Genomic DNA, 15,253 nt, shown 5'->3' on the forward strand with positions numbered 1-15,253 from the left:
CCTGGAGGACAGCAGTACACACCAATGCCTCTTTCCTGGCCAGCATGGTTGTCACCCTTCGCTATTTTACCTGAATCTTAATCTGAGTCACTGAGAGTGTTCCCTAAACAGATAAAAACTATGGCTTTGGGATGAATCTCCCAACTGCACTTAGGCCAGTAATTACAGAAAAATGTCATCCAAGGTGAGGTAGTATTTCTAAAAAAGCTGAGCCCTATATAACCCAGTGCTGTCATTCTTAAGTGTCCTCTCTACTCAGCTCCACAACAGGAAACGAACAAAAGCATGAAAGAACAACAGAAATAACTATAAAGAGTACCACTCTCAGAATAGCTGCAATAACACTCAGACACCAAACGCTGGCAAAGATGTGCAGAAACTAGATCCCGCTCAAACAGCTACTCTGCAAATGAATCTGGCAGTCTCTTAAAAAGCTCAACATCTAGTCACCAGATGACCCAGCAACTGTGAAGCCGGCATTCGTGCCAGAAAAATAAAGCCATTCACACAAAAACTTGGACAAGATGTCCTTCACTGGGTGTGTGGTTAAACAAAGTGGCGCAGCCACACCATGCAATACTTCTCATCAACAATGAACACCCTATTGCTATATGAGATGACTTAGATGGCTCTCAAAGGGATAATGCTGAGGGCAGAAGGCAACCTGAGAGGCCGCACACACGCAGGTTAGTTCTGTTCCTGAAAAGCAAATAGAGATGCAAGTCAGCGCTGGCTGAGGGCCTCACCTCCTTAGTAGGCGGGGCGATGAAGGATACCAGGAGGCTGCGTGAGGTGCTGACAAATGGATAGGGGACAGTAACCTATATATGACAAAATCACACAGAGCTAAGCACACATTCCAATACATGCATCCAGATAAAGAGGGAAATCTGAAGGAGGCTGGTGGGCTGTGTCAAGAGCCTGGCAAGACTGTCAATCAAGATCCTGGGTTGTGTTGAGCAAGATGCTGGGGGAAATCAGGAAAAGGCTACACAGTGTCTTATTGTATTTTCCTCAAACTGCTTGTGATTCTACAATGACCTCAAAGTAAAAGAAGCATTAAAAGAAACCCCAGTAATTTTAGCCAGTTAAGACAGCACATCCCTACAACCCCAGCTACGCAGGAGGCTGAGCCAGTAAGACTGAAAGTTCAAGTCCTGTCTTGGAAACTTAAGGCAGGAGGGGAGGGAAGATTGGAGACACAGCTTAGTGGTAGAATGCTTGCCCAGAATTGACTTCCAGAACCACAAAAACAAACAAACAAACAAACAAGCAAGACTCCTCTCAATTTCATGAAGGGTTATTGCTGTGGATATCGCTCTGTATAAATAAACACTGATTGGCCAATAGCCAGACAGGAAGTGTAGGCGGGATTAATACAGAGGAGAATTGAGGAAACAGGAAGGGAAGTGAGAGATGGCCTGGAGCCGCCGCCAGGACAAGGAAGATGTAAGGTACCGATAAGCCACGAGCCACGTGGCAAAGTATAGATTAATAGAAATGGGCTGAGTATAAGAGTAAGAGCTAGACAATGATAGGCCTGAGCTAATGGCCAAGCAGTTTAAATAATGTAAGAGTCTGTGTGTTTATTTTATAAGTGGGCTCCAGGACTGGCGGGACTTGATGGGAGCTGGAAATTCTCCAGCTACAGGTTATAGTCTTTCCATATATATAGATTTCATTCACATCCACTAGATGCTATTAAAAACATATTAGAGTTTTTTTTTGTGTGTGTGTGGGGGAGGGGAGTTAGTATCTTTGTAGCCCAGGATTTCCTTGAACTTACAGTTCTCTTGTCTAAACTTCCTGAATGCTGGGGTTATAAGCTTATGTCACCATGCCTAATTTACACTAAAATTCTGATTCTTAAAGTCTCTACACCAAACACTGAACAGAAAAGTATCAGAAAGTACACTGAAAATGTTCTCTTAAAATATTTTTAGAAACTAACCAGATATAATGGTGCATGCTTTCAATCCTAGCATGTGGGAAGCAGAAGCAGAAAGATCTCTGTGAGTTCAAGGCTAGCCTGAACTGTCCACACAGTAAGTTTCAGACCAGTCAGAGCTACATAGTGAGACCCTATCAAAACCAAACAAACCTAGAAGCTGAGTGTGGTGGTCATGTTTGTATCCCAGGACTTGGGGGTTTGGGGAGTACATAGACACAGGAGGAAGAGGAGCATAGGAATCCTTGGGCGCCAGTAAGATGGCTCAGCTTGTCTAGGTGCCTGCCATAAAGCCTAACGGCCAGAGTCTGAGCCCTGGAGCCCACCTGGTGGAAAAGAACCACCTCCCATGTTTCCTCTGATCCTCATATGTGCCAGTGTGCACACACAATCAAATGAATATAAAAGGTTAGCCTGAGTTTTTACAACAGCCAGATCCTGTCTTGAACTCACTTTGTAGACCAGGCTGGCCTTGAACTCACAGAGATCCGCCTGGCTCTACCTCCCAAGTGCTGGGATTAAAGGTGTGCGCCACCACCGCCTGGCCTAAATAAATATCTTAATAGTAGTAACAATAACACAATGGTCATCTTTGGTACACAGTGAGTTTGAGGTCAGCCTGGGCTACAGAAGACCCTGATGCAAAAACAAACGACAAACAAAAACCCAAACCAAACAACAAAGCACAAAAAAACCCCAAATTTTCCATGATATGGATAGAACTTTGAAGCCTTCATAGCTAATGTTATTAAAAGTAAAACACTGACTTTTTTTTTTTTTTTTACAAATATACTAGAGTTTGCCAAGAGATTCAGGATTAAGCCTCAGCTTAAGTCAACAGCTGCTCAACTTTAATGAGAGCCCAAGCAGCTACGTAGTTCAGATGGTGGCTATGACACTCAAGGCAGAAGCTGAATTACTCCAAGCAAAGGCTGTCTTCCAGGGTTCTGGTTCTGTCCCCATTGAGACATCACAAACTGTGAGTGAGTGGCACATAGGAATGACTAATCAAAATTAAGCAGGCCCAGCCCAGAGGGAACACTGACCAATCAGAACTACCCTCATTTGCATATCATAATCCATCATCTTGAGGCAGGTTTTGTCCTTGCCCAGCCCACTGCTTCCTTGAAATGTTTGTAAGGTTATCTTTTTTACTCTGATATGGATTGGTGAATTCTTTTTAACCATGTATGAATCTGACCCACATCACATTTGTCTGCATGGACTCTGGGGCACATCACTACATGCTTCCATTCCTCATGATCCTTGGTAAGCTCCATAAGTGCTTGGAGAGGACGGACAGCCTCTACTTGGGACAACTCCCACCCAGTAGGACCAGGTTTCCATGCTCCAGGGCATGGTCCTCTGTTGCTGGGGGTGAGGGACTAGAGTTCCTCTGGGAGTCTTCTCTCTGCCTCGGGACTGCTGAACAATTCCACTGAAGAATGAGGACAGCTGAGGAATCCTTGCTGAGACCAGTCCTGTGTGGAACAAAGGCCTCCCTTCTCTCACACTCCACAGCTGTCTTCCACCTTTCAACAGAAGGTCTCTCCTCCTGTGGTATCTGACAGTCGCCAACTAAGGACAACCCTGGTGGAATTGAAGGTTTGAGACAGAGTCTGTAAGGAAGGACTCTTTTCTGTTTCTCCTCATTCCCTGTTCTCAGTACTCTGTGCAGCAGGCCACGGCAGCTCTCCCTGGGGGACTCTGCATACATTGTGGTGAATACTTCTGGAGGCCCTATAGCTTCTCTTTCCTTCCTTTCTGCCTCTCCTGAGAATGACTCCATTCATCTGAGGATTCTTCGTGACATCAGACTGCAGAACCCGGGCCGTGTATCCAGTGTCCCTGAACTTTTAACTGTTGGTTCCAGTGCCAAGACATCCTTTTAGTAAGTTAAATGCCCTCTTTGACATCTGCACCTCAAGTCCCTTGTGGACATCTTCTCAGGAAGTCCTTTAGTAAGGCAAGCTATCCCTTTTTGAAAGTGCACATCAAATGTCTTGAACCTAGGGCCCTTTTCCCTGGAAGGGTGTCTGTTAGAGTAGGGAACTGATCTCCCCATCATGAGACAGTCACCCCCTCTCCCGTCAGACTCACCCCCGGGGGTAGGAGTGAGGGACACTTGGAAAAAAAAAACAAACTGGAGAAAAAATTGAACCCCAGACTCTGAAACATCTGTGTTCCTTTGTCTCATGGCTTGGCTCTGAGACAAAGAGGCATGGTCCCTAATCAGTACCCCCAACTGCAGTACTGGTCTCCTGTTTGCTTTGTTCTCTTACAACCTTTGGAAATGATTTGGTGTTCACCATAGCCACTCTATCATGTCCCCTTTCTCCAGCTCCAAATCGGTGACAAACCCGCTGTGGGTGCCTGGCCAGGTCCTTAGGGTCCTTAGAAGGACAGTTGTCCACCTCGTCCTACTGATCACTAGCCATACCCACCGTCTCAGTAGCTCTCCCCCATATCTTGAGGCCCCGACACTCTCTCCCTCTGGCACACCTACTTGGGGGATCCCTCCCACCGGACAGAATAGGCCTAACATCTATTCTGTGAGGCACCAGCAGAGAACTGGAAACCATCCGAGTCTATGTATTCTTTCCCTCGCTTGACTCTACCCTCACTGAAACTGAACAGCTCTTTTAATCAAGACCCCTCCACTTCATTAAAGAATTTCATATACTATATAAATTGTCTCCTTGACTTAGTTAAGGCTTCTATTGCTGTGAAGACACCATCCATGACCACGGCAACTCTTATAAGGAAAACATTTATTTAGGGTGGCTTTTTCTTACAGTTTCAGAGGTTCAGTCCACTATCACCATGGCAGGCAGCATGGCGGTGTGCAGGCAGACATGGTGCTGGCTACATCTTGATCAGAAGGCAACAGGAAGTGGCTGTGACACTGAGCGAAGCTTAAGCAAAAGAGACTTCAAGGCCCACCCCCACAGTGACAAGCTTTCTCTAACAAGGCCACACTTCCCAACAGTGCCACTTCCTATGAACTTATGGGGGCCAAACACTGTCAATCTACCACTCTCCTATGCATGAGGAATTTGGTTACTGGTCAAGAAATGGGTCAATGAGGCTCATGCCTGTAACCCTTGTGCACTGGTTAGATTTTTTTCTGTCAATGCAACACAAGCTAGAGTCATCTGGGGAAAGGGAATTTCAATTACTAAAATGCTCAATACAGATGGCCTGTAGGCAAGCCTATGGGGCACCATCTTGATTAATGATTGATGTGGGAGGGCCCAGCCCAGTGTGGGTGATGCCATCCTGGGAAGGTAATCCTGGGGTGTAAAAGAAAGCAGTCTGAGCTACTGATAGGAAGCAAGCCAGGAAGCACATTCCTCTGTGGCCTCTGCTTCAATTCCTACCTCCAGGATCCTGTCCTGACTTCTCTTCGTGATGGACTGCCAGGTGTTAAGTCTGAGACACCCTTTTCCTCCCCAAGTTGCTTTTGGTCATGGTGTTTACCACAGCAATAGAAACCATACTCAGGCACCATGGAAGCCCCTCCTGGGGAAGAAGCAGTTTCCAAACAGGCCATGGGTGAACTTACCCAGATAAAGCTCTAGAAAGGGGAGTCATAATTACCTGTGCTCATGGGTAACAGAAGATATGAAAAAGGCCACAAGGAAACTTATGAATTCTATCAAATTGAAAGAATTCAAAGAGGCCCACTGAGAACCAGTTTTACTTCATTCCAGATTGGCCCTGAGGACACAAACACACACTAACCTGGACAGAGAGAGTCCCAAAGGCCTTCCCAGGTATCAGACAAAAACTTCAGGAACTAGACAGACCTCAATTCCCTTGTCCTACTTTACTAGATATAGCCTTTAAGATATCTACTGATTAGGCGGTGGCTTCAAGGACCAAGAAGGAAAGGCAGTGTGACAAGCAACAGGCCTAGTACACAAGAACAGTCATAGACCAGCCGATACCAGGGCAGCCCTAAGTACCTTCCCGGCATGGTCCCATCCTGCACACTAAGAGCCCAAGTTGATTAAAACTTTCTCTCCTGACTCACAGGAACCCTCAGTGGGCTGTTACAACTGCTGCCATAGGACACATCATTTAAAACTGTCAAAATCCATGTGCCTACCACCTTGCCCATAACTGGAATTGCAGGACACTGAAAAGGGGACTGACCCTCTCTTGCTCAGAAGGGGGACAGGGAGGTCATCTCAACAACAGAAGTCCACAGGGCTCTCTGGCCAGAGGGACTGACAGTTATTTTTGATTCTGTTCCTTTATTATAAGCCCACCATGGAAAGGAGCCATCTTCAGCTTGACTGATAAGAGTCCAGAGGCTGTACGGGTTCCCAGATTTTCTGTCTCTACGGAAGAGCCTTGAATGACAGTTTTGTTCTTAGGAGCTGGATCAGGGGAATGGCAGTATTTAATACAAACTGCAGTTCTCCAGAGGCTAACTCTTTCTAACGTACCACAGACAGACTGGGCATTAGAATAGTTGTGAGCTGGAATACAGCTCAGTGGTGGGGTTTGTGTCTAGTATGTGTGAACTCCTGGGTTTTAGCCCCAAAAGCACCACTACCTCTCATGTTAGTACCAGAATCTTGACTATGATCTAGACAATACTCTTAAATTCTAGCATCAGAATTCTCCAGAAGGCTTGTTAGAACATGGGCAATAATACCCCCCTACCCCAGATTCTGATTTTGTAGGTCTGGGAAAGCTCAAGAATTGGATCAAAGATGACACTAAAATTTTCTGCTCAATTTATTTAATTTTACTGATAAGAAAGCTGAGTTCCCTGGCTTCATATCACACTGTGCTAAGCATTTTCTCAAAATGGAACATCTTATTAATATTAAAAGTGGCAGTTTTCTACTCTCAGTTACTCGTGATTAAGCAGTCCTTCAGAAATCAATCTTTCCTGGGAAAGATTCACTGCCCTTTACCACCCCACATCCTGTTAAGGGTCCCTCATCAGCATCCTGTTTGCGGGGCCAGTGAGACCAGCATCTACAATGTGATTTCTCTACTCATCCTGCCCCTCTTTCTGCCAGGGACAGCTGGACTATGGTTACAAGGATATCACTGGGTGACATCTGGTCTATTGTGATCCTATCCAGAATCACCAGGTCCCTACACAGTTCCATTCAGAATAATGCCCATCATCCAGAGCACAAGCTGCTCTTTTTCTCTACTACCAACTGCTTTAGAGGCTAGACATGGCTTACAGGGCTGTGGTCACACATGGAAGACAGCATAAATTATTAGGAAAAATTTCTAAGCCCCAGATTCTAAAGACCAACTAAATCATAGTTGCTACATTTGGGGTTGGGACTTCCTCCGATGAGTCATTATTTAAGAATTATTTGGCTGGGCGGTGGCTGCACACGCCTTTAATCCCAGCACTCGGGAAGTAGAGCCAGGCAGATCTCTGTGAGTTCGAGGCCAGCCTGGTCTACAGAGTGAGATCCAGGACAGGCACCAAAACTACACAGAGAAATTCTGGCTCGGAAAAAAAAAAAAAATTGAGTATTTAACCATTAAAAACAACAACAAAAAAAAAACCATGTTGTTTTATATGTAAGACCCATTGTTTTTTTTATTATTCTTTATGAATAAACCAAACACTACACACATACACACACACACACACACACACACACACACACACACACACACACACACACAGGTGTGCACACACAAACATTTGTATGTGCCTGTGTTCAGGAGCTTGCAGAGGCCAGAAGAGAACATCAGATCTCATGGAGTTGGTGTTACAGGTAGTTGTCAAACATCTAATGTGGGTGAGGAACCAAACTTGGGTCCTTTGAGGAGCACTGTGTGCACTTGAGGAGAAAGCTGGGGGTAGCGGTGGGGGTGTGCGTTTGTGATCCCAGCACTGGGGAGACAGAGATAGGAAGATTTCTGAGGTGCACTGCCAGTCAGCCTACCTGGTGAGCTTCAAGCCAATGAAGGACCATGATTCAAATGAGGTTGATAGTTTTTCTGATACCCAAGGTTGTCCTATGGTCTCCATGCACACAAGCACATGTATAAACTGACACATGTGTAACCATATACACATGTATACACACACACACACACACACACACACACACACACACCCCAACAAACTGGCTTCTGTAGGCCACCTGCCTGAAAGATTACACGGGAGTAATCAGAAAACCTGGTTAGTTCCTGTGACTGCTTCTTTGAGGACAGAAAGCTCATCACTAAGATAGGGTGAGGTTTGTCCTGAGGATTCTCAGGACAAAGAAACAACAGCCTATGTTTTGTTCAGCAAGAACTGGAGGTCAGTGCAGTGGACCTGTGGCTTATCTGGTGAAGAAGGATCCTGGGGTTGCCTCCCTACTTGAGCCAACAGTTTGCAGGAATAACAATATGCCTGACTTGGCTGCCCCATAGATGTGCTATCCCCAGTGAAGTCATCGCTTAAAAGCAAATCTAAGAACATGTAACCTCGTTTAAATTGCCTTTGGGTATTAAAAGACAGGTCGGGGCCCGAACAATCACAGAAACAGGATTTTAAAGCAACAATTCAATGGACTACAGAAATAGGAAAACCATTTTACTGGTAATATAGTTAAAGGGTGTGGAGGTTTCTCTACCACACTTGCATCAAGAAATTCTCCTTCTAAGGAGCACTGTGCTCCTCACACATCCCAGACTGTAAGATTCTTAAGAGTGTCTCCTGAGATCTGTGAATGATGGAAGAAACAAAAAACGTTTTCTCTTATTAAAAGCCATATAATAATCCAGGCCAGAGAGAAGGCTTGGTGATTAAGAGCACTAGCTGCTCTTGCAGAAGACCTGAGTTCAGTTCCCAGCACCCACAAGGTGGCTCACGACTCTCTGTATCTCCAGTCCCAGGGGATCTGACACCCTCTTCTGGCCTCCTCAGCACCAGCACACAGGTGGTGCACAGACATACACGCAAACACTCACTCCCATAAAACAGAAACAAATAGATCTTAAAAGAAAACATGCTATACTGAAACCCTGACTACCTACTTCACATCAAAGAGCAAAAGCCCCCCCCCCCCCCCCCCCCCCCCCCCCCCCCCCCCCCCCCCCCCCCCCCCCCCCCCCCCCCCCCCCCCCCCGAGGAGTGGCTTCCACATCAGTGAGGTTAGAGCACAGCCAGAAGGCTGTCTGCCTTTGCTGCATGCAGGACCCATTCACCTGTTAGGGTATTACTTAAGAACTGGGCTAACACGATCCTGTATAAGAATATCATTTACACTGAAAAGTAAGATAGGACTTACTACTAGGAACTAGAAAGACCAATCATCAATTTGTATTTTTTAAATAAAACTTAAATATATGCAGTTATTGTATAATGTTGAAAAAAAATCTTGAAAGTTTAAAACACAGTAAACAATCAACATCAAAATATTTTGCCCCTGTCCCTGGTCTATGGGCAGGCTTCTGAAACCCTGTGCCTGTGGTGTGACACCTTGCACAGCCTTGGTGCAGTGGGAAGGGGCTTGGACCTGCCTAGGCTCAGTGTGCTGGGCTCTGCTGACTCCCCATGGGAGACCTCGATTTGGGGGATGTGGGGATACGGGGTGGCTTGGGAAAGAGGGCTGGGGGGTGGGAGGAGTGAGGAGGGGGATCTGTGGATAGTATTTGGAGTGAGAAGAAAATTTCTTAATAAAGAAAAATGAAAGAAAAAAAGATAACTGTATGTAACAGAAAGATGTGTAGACATGTGAAAACAGATGTAACTGTGTATACAGAGATAGGGCCGTATGTATGTAAAGAAAAATGCATAGCTGTATGTATAGAATGTAGTCATGTGAAGATATGTTGCAGTTTGGAGACAAAGTGTCAGAGACCATTTTTAAGATGAAATAAAAGAGAAAGTTATTATCAGAAAAAAAATATTTTGCCCACACTAATACTGTAAATAAAATGTCTTACTATTAATAAGCCAGTGTATTGTAATACCAGTATCTCTTGCAAAAAAAAAAAAAAAAATCAGAATGGGCTGGGCTGGCAAGATGGCCTGGTGGATAAAGGGGCTTTCCTCCAAAGGCTGACAACCTGAGTTTGACCCCCGGGACCTACCAGGCAGAAGGTGAGAACCAACTACTGAAAGTGGTCCTCTGACCTCCATGTTCATGCATACATACATTCAAAACAAACAAATGCAAAAAAAGGTTTTTTAATTAAAAATTAACCATGTTCCAGTAAGATAAAATCATGAAATTAAATCAAGGTTTCTTGTTGAAATAGATTTACTATTTTTAAATTTTGAAAATATTCGTAGTCTGATTTTGGGGGTCAGAATCTTTGCATTGTGTTTGTATGCAAAAACTGCCCTTATCCTCAAATAAACAAAATGGTAAATAGGTATTTATATAGATGCTTAACTGGGGTATGCATGAAGTTGGCTAATTTAAATTCACTTTTTGTATCTAGAGTACTAATATTTTCCATTGTTGTAACATTTAACCTTCTGTCACTTAAGCAAATTTTCTAACTATTTCTAAAATAAATGATAATATTCTGCAGTCTAAGGCTGGGGTGTAGCTCAGTGTCACCGCACCTGCCTAGCAGGCGTGAGTCCCTGGGTTTGATCCCCAACACTGCAAAAAAAAGCAACCTCCAACCACTCCAAGCTCCAAAGCTCTGCACTCTAAACTGCTTTCAAGTCAAAGAACTATAATGCAAGAATTAGCAAATCTAATAGCTGAAGTCAATAAAGAATTTTGGGTTCTCCAGTAGCACACCCTGTGAGATTCTGGCTATCAGATGTTCCTCCTGTTATCTCTACATCGTTAGAAAAATTGCTGCAGTTCAGATGTGGGATTTTAACAGGAAGATGGCCGTGCTGGCCATGAGGAGAGAGCACAGTGACCCTCACAAAGGTGCTGCCAGACCTTCCTGTCCCCAAAGCAGCCGCATCTGGCCCGAGCTCTGAGTGCTCTGCCACTGTAGGACAGTGTCTTCCCTACCTTACACATTGATTCCCCTTCTCTCTTGTCCCTTCTTCATGGAGTCTGAAACTGTCCGATTCTATGCTTAGCAAATGTCCTACAAACTAACTTGTAAAGTACATCTGAACTGTTAGAAAATAAAATTTTAATAAATGTAAAGATCTAATAGTTTTTTTTTTTTTAAATCAGTGATTCACAAATTAGGTAATGTCTCATTTAATGATTATTCTCTTTTTCTCTTTCTTCCTTTTTTCTTTTTCTTTTTCTTTTTTCCTGTAACACTCAGGATTAATCCCAATGCCTTGCACATGCTAGGTAAGTACTCTACCCCTGAGTCAAACTCCAGACATCACATAAAGATATAGAAAAGGTATTCTAAGGAGCTGGACAGTGGAGCTGAGCTCTATAGGCAGAAAAACAAAAGCAGAGTACAAAAGACAAGCACTTCTGAGTCACTTTCTTTCTAGGAAGGACAGGGGACATCCTTCCAAGCTGGCTCAAGTACATTGGGTTCCAATGAGTCCCTGCTGTACAGCCCTTGTGAGCTTTTTATTTTTTTTTATCATTATTAAAAAACTGGCTTATTTCGAAGTTCAGTTTGATTACCTATACTTAGTACAATTGACTGTTCTGGTTTGGTCTAGCTGGTCAGTTGGGCCTGATACAAAGGCAAAAGCCTCCAAGAGGTTTTTTTCACATGATCATAAAATAGTGGCAAGCCACTGCAAGAACATCTTAAAAGTCGTAGACTAGATTATTTCTCATAATTTTCAAATCCCATAACCCCAAGAGCACTGGAGACCTCACACAGGGCCTTATGGAGAATTACTTCAGTTATAATCACTTTAGGCAGAAGTTACAGACTAAGCCTAGACTAACTTGTAACTATATTGGTGCTTTAAATGCATTGAAAGGTAAAGTAGCTAGGCTAAAGGCAAGGTATTCTGGTCTCCAAACTGTCTTGAGACAATCCTTCGTTTTTTACAGTAAATCACTGTAGAGTGAAAAGATTGAAACATACCATTGATTGTCCTTGATATAGCTAGTTTCTAATTATACGCCAGGCATTCATTTTAAGGAGAAACTCCAGCGTTTGAAATTACAAGATGACTGGTAGGGAACACGAAGGATAAAACTGAGGATTGAAAGGCTTTGGAAAACGTGGAATCCTTCAGAATAGTTTGTGTCATTGTTGCTGGGGTTTTTTGTTTGCTTGTTTGTTGGAATTCTGAACCTGCTTGCAGAGTAGCACATACTCCTATGAGCATGCAGTTACATAGCTGTGGGTTCTACACACATTTGATCTAATTAATAGCCAGAACATGATTGAAAATGTCTCGTATGACAACCTGGTTCTTACTGAAATGAAACAATACATTTTCTAATCTAAGTAAACAGTTATTAAAGATGCCCTCCTAAGCTGGCAAGATGGTTCAACGAACGGGTAAAGGAGCTTGTTGCCAAGCCTGATAACCTGAGTTTGATCCTTGGAACCCACATATTGTAGAGAGAGAACATCCTTCAAGCTCCTACAGATGGGCAAACATCCCACTGACCTCCACAGGTAACACAGTACATGTACATCCCCCACATACACAATGAACAGAGAAGTGTAAAAACATGTACAGATGTTCTGAGAACTTGTATTTTCTGAAAAGCTTCCTACTGAAGGAGGGAAAGAAACCTGTGGGGCTCACCAAGGGAACTAGTAACTTAATCATTAGCCCATATTGGCCATATGCCCTCATGCTTGGGATGCAACCTTTAAAACAAACCCTTGTACTAACTACTCTTTCCTATAATTTTCATACATGCTTTCCACTTAAGATTTTATCACTATGTCTCCTGGCCAAAGGGATAGATTCTCTAAAGGGAATGTAGGCCTGTGTCTGTTTTCCCATTTAAAAAAAAATGCCTGCCTTTTCTAAAAGCACACTGACTTTCGGCAAGGCAGTCTGGGTTGCAGCTCCTTCTCCCTCTCTGGAAAGTCCATCTCCATCACCCTCTCTGCTTCCTCTTCCTCTCCTGGTGTCTCACTGTCAGGACCCCTGAGAGCTCAGCCCTCGCCACTCCCTCTCTCAGAGTAATTCCATGGACTTTTATGTCTTCAATTTTACTTCTACAAGTTAGGGGCTAGCTCCTTTCTGGGCTGTGGACAGATACTCCTTGACTTACTATGGGGCTACATTCCAATCAACACAGCATAAGCAGAAAACCCACTTCTAACCTAACTTTCTGACCACATCTAGAACACTCACATTATCTTACAGATGGGCAAACTTCATCTAACAGAAACCCGTTTTATAACGAAGTACTGACTCTCCTGTGTCCTTTATTAAGTGCTGTGCCTCAAGGGAGAAACCATAGCTGTATGTGTATAGGAGACACAGTGAAGCCTGCTATAGACATGGGGGATGTAAAAACACAATAACCAACAATACTGGGAACACAGTACACTCTAGAGCACTGGCTGTTGTCCCTGGTGATCGTGCAGCTGCCTGGGAGCCATGGCTAGCCACCACGGCCCAGCATCTTATCGGACTGTATATCATTACTCCAAGAAACATTTACAATTCAGAATGTGGCGTTTGGCTCCCACTGAATACTAACAGTGAGTCTGTGTGTAAGCACTCACATGCCTCCTGCAGAACTCCACTTGGAGATCCCACAGGTACTCCCACGGTAAACTCAACTCATTCCAAGCCCTTCAAACTCACTTTTTCCCCATACTCCTCCTCAGCTGAGTGTATGGAGTTCATATCGGTCACTTAGGGAGGCTAGAAGCCTTCATTTTCGAACCCTTCCTTACTGCATCTCACGCGCCCTCACTGACACTGCCTGAGTGAACCACTTCTACCCTTTACAGAGACAGTGGATTCATTTCTAAGTAGTTTTATCTTGGCTCACCCTACATCCATCCACATCCTGAAAAAAAAAATCGACTTTTCTTAGGCTAATGTCCCAAACTCCAAAAACACATGGCCTAGCAGGGCCTTTAAGACCTGCCTATTTGGGTCTCTTTACTTCTGTGCCTACAAACTAATTTGTAGGCTTTTTTTTTTTTTTTTTTTTTGAGGTTCCCCAAAGACTGTACAACTGGAAAATACTCAGGCTTTCACTAACCCCTTCTGATGAAATCACATTCAGCAGTCTCCCACTACTCTCACCTTTTAACTGAGAATCTAACTAGTCCCTAGAAACATCGCATATATTGAAGTCAGGACTAGACAGCCTGACCACGGTATTTATTTCAATGTATTGTCCTCAGATGTTTTCAGCATTGGTCCTTCCTTCCGGACTCCCCATCACTGACTATGACCTTTCCTGGGAATGAGTGAACCTAGTTTGCCCACATAAGAGGTAACGCCTGTGGAAGACACCAAAGGAGTACTTTTGAATAAATGAGTAACAGCCTCGAAGAAAAGAACCAGAGGCAAAATGAACACTTTGACTCCCATCTGCAACAAAATATCTCAGTAAGTTACAACATCTGCTGTGATCCAGTTCCCCTTAACAGCTTTCTCTATTGAGTGATCGTTGCAAAACAGAGACTATAATCCTTCTGGCATGACCTATAGAGTCCTGAAAAATCTGCAGCCTGCCCACACCCCGTAATCTCATTTCCACCTTTCTCCCCTTTACTCTGCTTCGGCCACAGAGCTTTCCTTCCACACCTCTAAACAGCAAAGCTAATTCCAGTACCAAAGGTTTTGGGCTTCTGAATAACTCTACCTACAACGCTCTTCCCTCAGATCTTGGTTGGGCTAGCTTTTTGTCATTCAAGTCCCGCAAATGTCATCCTCTAGGAGACCTTTCCTACCAATCTAAAAGAGCCCATCACATCCTAGTCAAACAGGATTCCATTACTTTTTTTTTTCTAATCATTTTGCAGTTTCATCTTTTCTTGTTAAGATAAAAGCAAAAGATGGTTCACAAAGTCTCCCCAACAACTAGAGCAGTATCGAGCCCGTAAGCACTTGCTAAACGAATGAATGCACTTAAACATGCATCCATGTGGCCACTTCGAATCCCCCGCCCCTGCTCGTTTCATTCACAGGAAACCGCGAGGACCGCTATCCTCGCAGGAAAGCCCTTGAATCCTCATCGCGATCCCAAAGAGCGTGCTCTCTCTGGCAGGCTGGGCGAGGCGTCCGCAGCCTGGAAGCTAACCGGGTCTCAGAGACCGACAGATGCACCCAGGACCCGCCGCTCGCTTCCAAGAAGCGCTGCGGCGCGGAACGGAGCGGCGGCGAGTCAGGGCCCTCCTCGCTTGCCCTCGGCCCTGTCGCCTCGCCCGTCGCTCAACCTGCCGTTCACACGCCGCCCCCGCCGCCCAGCTCAACCTGGGCTCGGGGTT

General features: G+C 44.5%; 1 protein-coding gene across 4 annotated transcripts in view; it reads right to left on the bottom strand.

The window, feature by feature from the left end:
* The window catches only part of Lins1 (lines homolog 1), a 28,399-nt gene that overhangs the window by 13,013 nt on the left and 133 nt on the right, over nt 1–15,253 (bottom strand). Inside the window, exon 1 of one of the 4 annotated variants that reach the window (XM_052761213.1) lies at nt 747–7,443. The exons of the other annotated variants lie outside the window; for them this stretch is intronic. The gene's annotated coding sequence lies outside the window, so the exon portion shown is untranslated. Of the gene's footprint in view, nt 1–746; nt 7,444–15,253 lie in introns of those variants that run through there. 4 annotated transcript variants of the gene reach the window in all.

Source organism: Peromyscus californicus, unplaced genomic scaffold (assembly GCF_007827085.1).
Source record: "Peromyscus californicus insignis strain IS unplaced genomic scaffold, ASM782708v3 Scaffold_4__1_contigs__length_199733344, whole genome shotgun sequence".
Lineage (NCBI taxonomy): Eukaryota > Metazoa > Chordata > Mammalia > Rodentia > Cricetidae > Peromyscus > Peromyscus californicus.